Genomic DNA, 12,894 nt, shown 5'->3' with positions numbered 1-12,894 from the left:
TTAACGCTCTCCGGGGACCAACTGCAGCCGCTTCGCTGCGGAAAAACACCTCGATTCCTCACAGGAGGCCGCTAATGATGACCGGGCTCATCACGGACAGCAGAGCCACAAGCAGCCGTCGCCGCTCGCTGCTAATGATCGCTTGTTCACTGTAACGACCGCGGAGCAGCGTTTCATCTCCGACTGCCGCAATTATCCTCCGAACAGTGTCGATTTAATGATGTTTTCAGGTTTCACTTATTATTTTTTCCAGCTTTTTCAGAAGGTTTGTAGACATCCGGCTAATTACTCGATTTCATGCTGTGACACATAATGACTTGTTTTTAAGATGACTATTAAAAAAAACAAACGCATTACCTGTTTTAACTGACAAAAATTCATTATTATGAGAAAAAGTAACAATTGTGAGATACAAAGGCTAAAATATGAGAAAAAATGTCATCGTGAGAAAAAAGTAAAAATTTGAGATAAAGAGTCGAAATTATTAAATAAAAAAGTCAAAATTATTAAATAAAGAGTCAAAATTATGAGATAAAAAGTCAAAATATGAGACAAAAAGTCAAAATTATTAAATAAAAAGTCAAAATATCAGACAAAAAATTACAACTATGAGATAAAAAGTCCAAATTATGAGATAAAGAGTCAAAACTAGTTGAGAAAGTATCGTGGTTTGTCTTAAAATAACTCCACATGTATGCACAGTAGCTTGTACGTATCAAGCTTCAGTTACGAACAGTCGACGATTCGAGGGAGGTCGAGGTACCATCCCTCTTCATCCCGTCCGATATGGTGGACCGCAGTCCAGGTTCGGACCCAGACACCATCCTATCAGGACACGGAACAACAACTGATTAACTTATCAAGAATAGTCACATTTCAACTTATACGGACTTTGTCGCTCTTCGTACTACTCCGCCTGACTTCCTCCTTTGCTGCCGTAATAATTACCACAGCCACTAGAGGTCGCCGCACGATAAGCTGCTTCCACAGTCAACTTATGTTGTTTTTACTTTCAGCAATCACTTAATTTGGGTCTGAAGCTGTAAACGGACGCTTGACAAAACAATCAAGTGGGAGAGCAGCTCAAGCTGAGACACGCTGTGAACGTTGGACGTGTCGGTCCTTCTGTTCTGCTGGAGGTAATCTGCAGGTAATTTATTACACAGCTGAGCGGCTGTGGTGCGGCCGGAGGAGGTAGTTTGTCAGCTTGTCATCGGTATATTGTGTTTCGACGGGCGAGCAGAGACTCGGATGGACAGTCGGCGGCTCACAGGGACGATAAGAGAGGAAGCCGCCACAATAAAGAGGGACGTGTGATCGGTTACATCTCTAACGAGCTCTTCAGACAGTCGAGAACAAACTGAACAATGTTTAATCACCGGCGAGATCCTCAGCCGGTGTTTCAAGGTGTAAAGCACATGAATGCCTTAAAATGTTGAAGTGCCACGGAGAGAACGAGGGACAAATGTCTGATCGTGAGAAAAAGTTTCGGCAAACCTGGAGGATGAAGTTAACGGCCTTCAAGTAAAATTCAACCGTTGTGACGACAGATGTTTCTCTCTCCTCCTACACGTACACAGGTATTTTTAAAAACACATTTTTTTTCCCTCGTCCACACCAGCTGGAGGTCCGACCAGGTCTCGTCCAAAACCGGGCGACGTTGGCGTCTTAGTCTGTTTGGTCTGGTTGCATCTGGTTTGTCTGCAGCTGATCTTATGTAGCAAGTTGTAAACTTCCTGCTGCACATCGGGGTGTAATGTCTGCCTGTCCGCATACTTCTGGCCACGTAGTGTTCAATGAAACGAGCGCAGGAACTGCTGAGAGCTCCTTCATGTGGTCGAGGATCACAGTGTCAAGTAGTTTCACGATGAATACTCAAGTGGTTTGTTTATGAGGGTGCGTTTCCAGTCTGAATTTCTGAAGAAGTCTGAGTGTCACGGGTCAGAATGTGAAAACACATTTTCTCTCATTAACATCATTAAGAAATCATGCGAGCAGAGGTCTCGGGATGACTCATTACTTTTAAAAAAAACAAGCCAAAATGTTTCTACTTCAATGCCAGCGCTCATTTTTTGTGAGTGGGTGTCGTTTTTTTAAAAAAGTATCTGGAAGGAAACCGTTTATTAATTCTGCTCCGACCGTTTAAATTAGCAGGCGGCTAAATCTGGTCCGTCAGTGGGAGTGAAAATCAACAGGGCACAGCGACGCTGAGGTCTGATTCTCTAAAGACTGGTTTAAAATACTGAAACGTAAATTGTTCTTGATGTTTAGTCTCCACTTCGTGTTTTTATTTCACACAGTGATACAGCCAGGAGCACATCCGAAGTGCTCCATGAAGAGCTCTCCGTCAGGTGCTGGCCTCCAGAAAAAAAAGATTAGCTTCTGAATTTCACGAGCGTGGGATTGATTGGTAACGCACGGTGGACGCTGTCAAAATGCAAATGAGCACCATCGTACTGTGAAAACCCTGAGAATGAGGGTCGCATGTATGCAAGTGCAGCCACACACACACACACACACACACACACACACACACAGACTAATTAACCTGTCATTACACACACCTGCACTCCCAAAGAACGATCGCCGCAGTAACAGGATTGATTTTCCTCCTCGTCTGTTCGCTGAATTTGCTGCTAAGTGGGGGTCATTTTATTAGGCTGTCATATTTCAATTTGTTTGATCGTCGCAGTGTCAGACTGCAGCTTCTGTCCTGGAAGCAGAGACGAGAGCTCAGACATACAGTACCGACTGTACGGTGCTGGTCTTTATCTTCTGACAAAGCTTACGGCTTGATGTCTGCTTAGGTTTAGGCACAAATATCATTCTTGTTTGTCTTTGGCTGCACAAACACAGCTGGAGATACCCTGAGGTCTTGTTAAAAAAAACCTGGTTTTGTTGCCACAAACACAGCTGGAGATGTCCTGACTTCCCGTCAAAAATATCCAGTTTTGGTCTCCACAAACACTCCTGGAAATTGTCCCTCTGTCTTGTCAAAAACACCCACATTTATTGCAACAAATGTCGCTGGAAATGTCTTGAGGTCTTGTTAAAAAAACCTGGTTTTGTTGCTACAAACATGGCCGGAGATTTCCTGACTTCCCATCAAAAATATCCAGTTTAATCTCCACAAACACAGCTGGAAATTCCCAGCGGCCTCGTGAAAAACACCTAGTTTTAACACCACAAACACGGCTGGAGATGTCCCAACTTCACATAAAAAAAATTCCGGTTTTGGTCTCCACAAACACAGCTGGAAATAATCCCTAGGTTTTGTTAAAAACACCCGGTTTTGTCACCACAAACAGTTGGAGATCTCCTGACTCCCATCAAAATATATATTAGTGTCCACAAACACAGCTGGAAATTGTCCCAACTTCTTGTCAAAAATGTCCAAAAAAAAAATAAATGTCAAAAATATTGGATTTTTGCTGCCACAAACACGGCTGGAAATTTCCCGAGGTCTCCTGGTTTTGTCACCACAAAACATGGATGGCGATGTCCCGTATCAGTTGTAAACATGGCTGCAACACGTCTTTTCAAATTAATTTGGGCTCTCCGGGGACTTGGAAAACACCGGAGGAGCTGTATTTTAAAACAAGTCCCCATCTTCTTCAGCTGTTTATGAGAACATTGCAACGCTGTTTTGCTGTGAAGCTCCAGAAATGTCTTGTTAGACTACGAAACTTCACCTGACTTTCCATCAGCACGAGGAATACATTTTCATTTTGGGGTTAAAGAATCTAAATACTTCGTCCACCTCTGCAGAAATTCATGTGTGAAGTGTTGACGGGTTAAATAATACTGTAGTATATTCGCTGTATTTTACACATGAATAGTTTCCCCTCAAGAACACATCGCCCTCACCGGTAGAGACTGTAACTTTAATGACTTCCCAGCTGCTGCCTCCACTTACGACATACTGTACGCCTCCATCTTTGTGAAACTTTGTCCTCTAATCCTTTCAAATATTTAACTTTTCAGCTGTCTGACACACTGTAGGAGTGTTTTCTGAAAAATTGATATTGCTTTTACTCAGTCCGTTGCACACTGTCACCCAACGCTGCCTCCTACAAATAAGAACCATAACTTTTTTTTTTTTTTTTCCTCCAGCGTGAGGAAAAGAAGTCTCATCTGCTGCCAGGCTTAAACAGATGACGGTCTCCAAAGCTTATGCCAACAATCCATGATACACCCCGGAGAGCGCTCACATAATACTGCGGTGATACAAGAAAACAGTTCCTGTGACAGTCCTGGCATTTCATACTGCGTTCCAGTGAGGAAGCGGGAATTTTCTGACTTCGAACTAAACATGCAAAATGATCAGCCGAACCGCTGAGAGCGTATCTGCTGTAGGTAGATAAATCCAGGAGGAGCCGGTGGTTCGTTATCAAAAAAACAGAAAACTCCAATCAAAGCTGCAACTTTTCACACAAACAAGCTGCTGGAGAATTCTTCAGATCTCTAACGCTTCATTTTCTTGGCTGCATGAAACACAAGAAAACAGAAAACAATATGGAAATGTGAGGAGAGTTTTTGCCTGTTTTTTGTTTCGGCTGCGTGGGAAGAGTTCGTGTAGCGTGTCACTCTCTCGCAGGTACATTATTCTGCCAGTGTGCAGGAGTGAAATGAAGTTATTGATCTCCTCTGGTGATCCATCCGGAGAAGACTGTAGCTACTAGCAACGGATCTGCAAAGCAAATAAAATGTTTGACTGACGGCGGGTTTAATTAAGTGTGAATGTCATTCAACAGATTCATGTTAAATGGTGATTTGATGGCGCCAGAGGGAGAAGATAGGTGTTGCTGTGAAATAATAATAAGTAGAAAGGGTTAGTTTGTTGGTTTAGTTTGTCAGAATATTTTCTAATCTAATTATTTTTATTGTGCAACTTGTTTTAACATATTACACCGAGTGTCTCCTCTCAAATAAAATGTGTCTTGACTTTAAATTGATTCCTGTTTGCTAAAAACTACAGAGTATTTCCATTTCATATCACTTTATTCTCGTACTTCTCTACAATTATCTGACAGCCGTAGTTACTTTAAGATCGCTTCATACAAATTAAATGAGAGAATGAGAATAAATTGCATTTGTTACAAAGTAATATAGATGTATTTTTAATTTAGTATGAACTAAAATGAAGGGACAGTGTTCTTCTGTTTTCAGACTGATTTGACAAGAGATTTGCATGAAGGGACGGCTGAAATGTAATGACTGCCTCTACGACCACTGATTTAAAACTAGCACTGTATTGAAATTAATCAATTAGAAGTGTGCTGATAAAACAGTGTGTCCCTTTTCCTTATAATTAGCACCCAATTGCCAACACATCCTCATATTTAAACGACTAAATAGGTCGGTTGCCAAGGACTCCCAAAACAGCATAACCTACCGTATACCTTAGTACCAACGACTGGACCTTCATCATCATGTAGTTAATGTTGTTAAATGGTCACAGTTTGGTTCAGTTTAGGCAACAAAACTACTTGGTTATGTTCATAATCTTACGTACGAGTAAAAAATGAGTAAAACATGATTTGGTTAGTTTCAGGCATCAAAACTACTACTATGTTAGGGTTAGGGGTTAAACCTAACCAGACCGTAAAGACAGCGATGAAATAGTAAACTGAACCTAAAGAAACACAAATTTGGTGTGCAGAAATGTACATCGTCAACATTATTCTTGCAATTGTGTTGCTTTTCCCGTGAAGCGACTCAATAACATCTTCCATTACACCCCCCCGCAACTCTGTTAAAAAATAAAATAAGGAGTCTAAAGCCTGATTACACCATCAGGATTATCGTCTCCATTGTTTTCACACACTGAGTAGAAGTCCTTGTGATATAACGGGTCTGATTTTACTGAATCACAATGTATTCAAAACAAAGATCTCACACTGAAGGTGAAAACCAGCCCTGAAAGGGGAAAAATGTCTCCCTGCCAGAGGAATATCCTCACCAGTCAGGTTACTCTAAAGTATTCATGATGTTTTGATGCACTGAAGTAAAACTGGGTTACAGTGACGGCTCTAAAACAATATCTCTGCTTGAATAGATAAAAGGGCTGACATGCATTTGCGATGACTCAGAACAGCCTGATGTCTATCTCAGGAAACGATCGTCTCATCGTTCCCGCTTCCTAATTTCCTCTTGATTCGAGGCACGACAGCCTCAGACCTTTTCGCTCAGACATACTCTCGCTGTGGCCTTTGCCATGAGCGGGGCAGATGGCCAAACAGACCCTGAAACGCCTCCAATTTTTCCTCCGTCTCGACATCTGGCGTGAGAAACAAGCGCGAGAAGTTTGTGGCCGTCGCTAACTGCACAAAAGAATAGGCACGAAAGTTCGAGAGGTAACCGAGAGCTCATCGGGGGACTGTAAAAGAAGAAAAATAGAGCTTGTAATTTAAATGGATATAGCAGCTCCCTTGTGTTCGTCTCATTTTCTTCACAGAGGATGCCCGCGAGGTAACGATGGGGTGTAAACAACAGATGGTACGCTTTATCAACGGCGAGCACTCGGCTCCTCCGCTCAGCCCTCGTGCTATTCTTTGAACTTAAGTATTGTTTGCTTCGAGTGTCGCCTCGAACCGGCTTCCTTCCTCCCCGAGCTCCAGGGCCTGAGGTGTGTACAGGCAGTCATTTCCCATCCCCTCCCTCCTGCTCCACTCCTGGAAATCCCTCTCTGACGCCGACAATACCCCGATTCCCTCGTGCAATTACACTTGAAGGACTTAATCACGCCGGTTGACACTCGCCGCTTTTTTTCTTTTGCCCCGGGATTCTCCCGGTTTGTACCTCTCTGATTGACTCCGCCGCTCCGACTTAATTACTGATTTAATAGACATGGTTTTTCGTTTTCCCTCCTCGGCTGTCTCTCCGTGCCCATCAGTGTCTTCTTATCTTCCAGGAGGGGTGTCGAGGATCAGAGGGATACCCGTTAAGAGGAGGCTTAATTAGGAGTTTAAACAGCCGAGAGCGTTGCTTGTGTAAGAAGTGGCCCTTTTGTTGGAGAGTTCTGTCAATCTTTGCAGGGATAGTCGGCGCTGATGGAGATGGAGATGGAGATGGAGACAAGATGGATGTCAGCGCGTGTTGTTTTTCTGCAGGCTTCTCTTTAACCCGTCACTTTAGCTTCACCGCTGACGGGCCTTCTTATGTAACATTTAACAGCCCCGCTCACCACGAGATGTTTAAAAGTAGTGACGCAGCAAATTATTCAACACTTTCATTTAATAATTGATTGATTCTTTTCGAAGTAATTTAACATAAAATGCAAAACATTATGTAGGGTTCAGGATTTTCTGATATCATCAAAGACGAAATCCTTTAAGATCTTTAATCGCAGACGAAACAAACAAACAAAAGACGACACCAGCGGGACATTTAGATAAACAATTAATTAACCTAAAAGTATAAATAAGTATACTTTATTCATGCCCAGGAACAAATCCGTTTAGATGTTTCTAATCGGTCAAAGTACGAGGCCACGAGGTTTTATTAACATCCTTTTTGAAGTGGTTAGTCACGAGGGATCAAAGCAACTTGTTCTTCTCTTACGTTTTCTTTTGGAAGATGATAAAAGGAGTAAACCTCTGTGACTAACAAATAAATACCCTCAAGTTTGATACAGATGTGGCTGTATCTCAAAAACTAAAATTAACTCAAATGTTTAATTTCAGTAATATGTAGTTTCAGATATTTACTTTATCAAACGCATGTTTAAGTTATTTTTTGCACTTTTAAAGTAAAATGAATCGAGGCATGATGGCTCGCCTCGTTTCCAGGCAGGGGCACCATCGCTGTATTCTGGGTTTAGCACAGCCGAAGATGATTGTGATTGGTTTAAAGAAATACAGAAATACATCCAGAGCGTTTTTTTTCCACCTGTACCAAAAGGAGAATTGGTGCAACACAGTTATCATGATTAATCCTGAGGGGAACATAAATGTCTGAACCAAACTTCATGGCGATCATCCAACAGTTACAGGAACATTCACTCAAAACTACAAAATGTGAACCTCAGGGTGGTGATAAAAGAAAAATCGGGGGATCATGTAAGTCGGTAGGATTCATCTTCAGGGGATCTTGAATGTTTGTGCAAAGTTTTGTGCCAATACATCAAGTAGTTGTCAAGTTATTGAAGTCTGGACCAAAGTGATGGATTGAGCAACTGATCAACCAATCTGGCGAAACAAACACGGCACTGATACGACACAAAACAAGTTAAACTGTGTGTTAATGTGTGAACACACCCACACACTCTCACACACTCTAACACACTCTCACTGCTTGGAGTGTTTCCATGAGGCTCCTCTGATGGTCGAAGCCAAGAAGAGCTGAGTGGCTTGTTTCAGTCTGACCTCTGTGGTTTGGAGAGCAAACCATCAACTGGCGTCAGTCTTTGTGACGGAGCGCTCGTCCTTCATGGCTTCGATGCTGCGTCTCTGCAGATGACAACCAGGGTTTGAAGAGAGCAAATTCATGCAGTGATCTTTCTTTTTAGAAAGTTTGGCAATCCTGTCAACGGAGACGAAATAGATTTAAAGTAAGAGAGAAAATTGAAGCTGCTCGAGATTCATAATCCATCAAAGTGACTTTTTTATTACCCTCATCTTTGGTTTTCAACCATTTTATAAAATCTTGTTGCCAAATCTGTGCTGCCAAAAACGATCGTATTCTCCAACTTTACCCAGTGGACACAAGATTAATAAACATGAACCTTGAAGGATAATGTGAATTTTTTCTTCGACTACATTTAAAAGGTCACTGTTTGACATTTGACCGAAATGTCAGATGTCAGAGCGTCCTTGAACACACCAACAAAGAGTTGCTGTTTGAGTTTTTGCTTGTGGGAAGACAACTTCAACATCATATCTAAAATAATGGCAACATATGGCTCCCAAAAAAACTCATAGTCTTAATTAAAAACTATTTTATGTAAATGAATGTGTGACGCATCTTTTTCTTTGTTTTGTAGCCACGCTGGCATCACGGCTCGATGGCTGGCACTGTTGACTGTTGGTTGGTTCCACCACTTTTGTATGAACTGACGCATCTCATCAGCCATTTAATGGATTTCTTTCAAATTTGGTGCAGCCATTCTTGGTTCCCAGAGGATGAATCTCAGTGACTCTGGTGATCCCCTGACTTTTCCTCTAGCGCCACCATGAGGTTGACGGTTGACAGGCTCAGAGTGAAATTTGACTGATTGCCATACATTTTGCTACACACAGTCATGTTCCCCTCAGGATGAACTGTAATAGCTTTAGTGATCCTCTGACTTTTCATCTATGGTGCTTTTCCATCTCCAGAGTCGGGGTTAGGCGTGCATGCCACGCCGCCAGGCGGGCTGCGATGACGTCGTGCAACCACGGCCAGCCTGAATTTAATCAGAAGAGAAAGATCTTCACTGTCTGAACAAACTAAATCAACAAACTCTCTCTGTTTTCATGACTGAATAAACTGAATAAACAAACTGACCTCAGAGGACGACACGATTTACTTTTACTCAGTAATACTCTTGGGTACTTTTTCTACAACACTTGGTCGCCTGTGACTCCACCACCATCCCCTCCCCCTGCAGAAATGCTAGTTGGGTAATTAACATGTAACGAGAACGTGATGTTTTCTTGAAATATCAATGGGGCACATGGACACGTACGAATGAGAAAGTATCGGTGGTTTGTAGAAACATCGAGCGCAAACTTGTTGTCCTGGCGACTGGGCTGAATAATAAGTATATGCACATTTTTTGTACAACAAAAATTGTTATCTGAACTCAACACTTAACCATTTCCACTGGACTGGACCTCCTCTGACACGCTGTTGTTTTGTTGTTCTGGCTGATTCTTGATCTCAGCTGCTGCAGTCGCTCAGTCGTCCAAACTTCAGTGCTCACTTATGTCTTCCTGCCTGTTTTCTCTCCTCAGCCCATCAAACGACAGCTAACCTCCCCTGACGCCAGACATCTCAGCCAGCTTTTCATTCCTTTGCCGTCCACTCAGAATGACAAACTCTTTTCCCTCTGCGCCTGTAATCGCTCAAATCTCTGCTCCTCCACTCTGACGCGAGCGGCCCTCGTACGAGTCCGCTCGTCCTCTTCAGACGTCCCACTGGGCGCCGGATTTCAACCATCTTTCCACCATCTTTCCTCCTTTTTTCGGAGCCTGTGTTGATTACGTGTTGATGTAGAGACACACTCATCTGGCAAATATCCTTCTTGACAGCCCGCTATAGATTTTTTTTCTCTTCCTGCGTCTCATCCGTTCATCTTGGTTTGCCTGCATTATTTATAGCATCAAAAAGGTGCCATATCAAATTTGTTCCCCCTTCTCTCCTGAATTCAGCAAAAAGCTCGCAGCGCCAGTGAAGACAGGCAGCATTGATCCTCGCTGGTCCCTGGAGGCTGTTTAAATGTATTTTTCCAGCAGGCAAAGCACTTCATCCTCAATTAGATTGTTTCTTAATTAGATTTGTGGCACAGATTATTTGCCGTCAGTGGTGACAGGGCTGTAAAACGGGCCGATCGCGCGTGGCAGGATCGATGCTGTACCGAGACGACCTTTGCTGTAGGTGGTAGAAACGTACATTTGCATATTTTTACATCAGGAACGTGGTTGTGGATTTAGTTTGCTCTCTCTCCTCCACCCACACGCTCTTAACAGCCTCGCATGTTTTGATAGTTCAAAGAGGCATAAACTGAAATTAATTCTGCCAGCGCCGGCGGAGGAGCAAAGCGCTTGCTCCCTCCATTTTCACTGACGTTTTTGCCGTTTGGCGGTATATTTCCACGACCGTCCCATCACCGGTTTAATTTATTTACTCACTTATTGATTCAGATGGTTCCCAGCGATGCATGGCCCTGTGCAAATTATTGGACTATACTGGAAGTATTGACTGTGGAAACCTTTATTGTGCCATCATCACACAGGCCTGCAAGCCAATTTCTGCAAGCAGTGCAATTTTTTATGCTCACAATCATAAAAGGCAGACAAGAAAAATTATGCACACAGAAGCAAACACACACCTGCACAACTCGCTCGCTGTGAGAAAGGTCCGCTTTTCATCGCAGCTCCGGCTCCGGCTTGTCTAATCCATCAGTTAGGGAGGAAAAAGCTTAAGCCAGCCGTTTTCAGTAAATCCCACATCGTCAAAGTCATCACCCGACCTGCATGTCCACATCTCAGGCCTCTGAGAAGATGTTAGCACCTCACACACTCTTGTTTTTGGCTCAGTTTTTTACCTCTACCCTTAATTTTAAACCATCAGTCAGACTCTAGTTTTAAATATCAAACCAGGAACCAACAAACAGACTGAACATGGAATAAAATACCAGCATTTTCAGGAATGTGACATCTTAATTTTTCATGTGTCCATCAAAGACTAATTTTAATGACATCTGATAGATTGTCAGAATTAATTTCACACTCTGCTTTGTGTTTTTTCAGCGCTGTAGCCTGCAGGATAAGATGTGATGTGCTGTATGTGTGTGTCTGCACGCACGTTAATGAAAATGGTCGATACGCCGCAGCGAGAATCTCAACTGGCCCGTCAGGAATTTTTCCACTTCCTGCATAAAAACATAGATATTTACAAAAACACAGCTCTCGTTAAAGTTAGAGCTATTTCTGAAATGTCACAAGTTCAGTGCGTTAAGTGTCTCCGCTTCCGTTTCTCTCTCTGGACAAACGTATGAGCAGTTTTTTCCACTGGAATGCAGGAAATGTGCATTTTACGACGTTTCCTCCTTTAAAAAGACTCATCAGAACACGAATACTATTTCAAGACCGCCAAAACAAGCCTGTAATTATCCTTTGATCTGATGGCGCAGCGGGAGGGAACACAGATAGAGCTAATAGCCTGCATGCATGCCTTTAAAGATAAGAGAAAGAAAATCACTTTAAAGAATAAACTGACTTCAAAACGTGAACTGAAGCTCCAGACACAGAACAGTAAATCTGTGTGTCGACTAAAACAAACAGTAATAAAGTATTTTTTAACAGTAGTGTTGACTTATTGATACCAGTTTTTAAAGTGATACCTTATCAACTGAAATTAGTTGAGTACTGTCACTGTTGTAGCTGTTTTTAGCATCACCACAAGACTAATTAAGACATGCAGGGGCGGATTTAGTCACTTCGGGGCCCAAGGCAAACACACGCATGGGGCCCTGAACATCCTTTTTCACCCCCCCCCTCCCTTTTTTTAAATCCTCATGAACACCTATCTGTAACGTCTTCTCTTCAAGCTTGATCTTCGCTTCGATGCAACAATATATTGAATTTCGCAATAAAAAAAGTGTCTCTGGGCTCATTAGGTGGAGCGGACAGGCTTGTTGGGCTATCGCCGAGCTGCCCTGCTCCGCCACCCGGCCTGTCTGCTTCACCTAACGAGCCCAGAGACCCAGAGAGTGTCGGTGTGTTTACTGGTGGGGAAACAACGGCTCACAATCCGCTGTAGCTCCGCCGCCGGTTGTTTGTTTTTACAAACCAACCGCAAGAAAACACAACTAAAGTCTCGTGAGGCGCCACCCTTTAGCGGATGTGGTCATCCTTACGGTAGCAAAGGAAGACGTCAAGTGAAGAGTGAGAACGTCGTCATAGGGAGGAGGACGGGCTGGATAGTTTGGTAAAACAAACAGCTTCATTAGCAGCATAAGAAGTGGTGGATTTAGTCATTTTGGGGCCGAAAGCAAACACAGGAATATGTTACAAACATTTAACATATAACTTACTAACATAGTTAAGTTACGTCACGTATTTAAGTTATGTAACATTAACGTAACATAACATACAAACGTACATAACTGAAGCTCTCAAGTATCGTAGTTATTATAACAAGAACCCAACATACGCTCTCAACTAAACAGCCTTCCACGAGTGGATAGAA

Source organism: Pagrus major, chromosome 19 (genome assembly GCF_040436345.1).
Source record: "Pagrus major chromosome 19, Pma_NU_1.0".
Lineage (NCBI taxonomy): Eukaryota > Metazoa > Chordata > Actinopteri > Spariformes > Sparidae > Pagrus > Pagrus major.
The sequence above is the reverse complement of the archived record's forward strand: the minus strand, read 5'-3'. Positions refer to the sequence as shown.